At 31.1% G+C, this 818-nt stretch overlaps 1 non-coding gene across 1 annotated transcript; it reads right to left on the reverse strand.

The window, feature by feature from the left end:
* Positions 1-411: 411 nt before the first annotated feature.
* Trnas-cga lies at positions 412-493 on the reverse strand. The gene has a single exon. It is a non-coding gene; the product is annotated as a tRNA-Ser (tRNA).
* Between the last annotated feature and the right edge of the window lie 325 nt (positions 494-818).

The raw sequence follows: 818 nt of genomic DNA on the forward strand, positions 1-818 counted from the left end.
CGCCAGCGGATCAACAAAACAGAGTTGTCAAATGCCTTGCCTGATTTCCAGAAATATTTTGAAGTTTTTTCACATATTTTCAATGTTTTTGTGTTGAATATGTTTGTAAATACGTTCTTTTAATATATTTCTGCAATTTTCACTTAGTTTAACACAAAACTTTCAAAAATTATGTCAATTTTATTTAAATCCATTGTCATGTCTCGCTAGCAAAGCCTACTAAAAAGTTTAAAACCATTAGATTTAATGGAGTACATTGATGCCGGTACTTTTATGTTCCTGTTGGTTTTAAAGAATTCTAAAATTAATAAAAATATGTTTTTTCTTTAATTAGACCGTTTTAAATAAAATAAATGTTATTTTTGGGATGTTATATTTCATGATTTTAAGAAAAAAAAATAAAAAAAGTTTCGCTGCGAACAGGATTCGAACCTGTGCGGGCAGAGCCCATTTGATTTCGAGTCAAACTCCTTAACCACTCGGACATCGCAGCCTCGCTTAAAATTTCTGTGATACTGGCATATATCCCAGCACGATGGTTGATTTCATATAATTAATTAATTTGTTTTAAAAATTTATTAATAGATACTTAATGAAGATATGTAATTGGCAATGATTAGTTTCGCCAGTTAATACACTACCCGGTTCCCTTTTGATAAACAATGTAAAGCGATGTTAGATAAGGCAAGGATTTGGATGGGTGATCGTCTAAAAACTGATGGCTAGGTAATTTTGTAATACAAAAATTTGTGGGTATAACAAGTGCTTATCAATAGGTATATCAATAATTTCGAATATATACAGGGTGGCGCACCTCA

This window comes from Sitophilus oryzae, unplaced genomic scaffold (genome assembly GCF_002938485.1).
Source record: "Sitophilus oryzae breed Bouriz unplaced genomic scaffold, Soryzae_2.0 scaffold_381_pilon_pilon, whole genome shotgun sequence".
Classification (NCBI taxonomy): Eukaryota; Metazoa; Arthropoda; class Insecta; order Coleoptera; family Curculionidae; genus Sitophilus; species Sitophilus oryzae.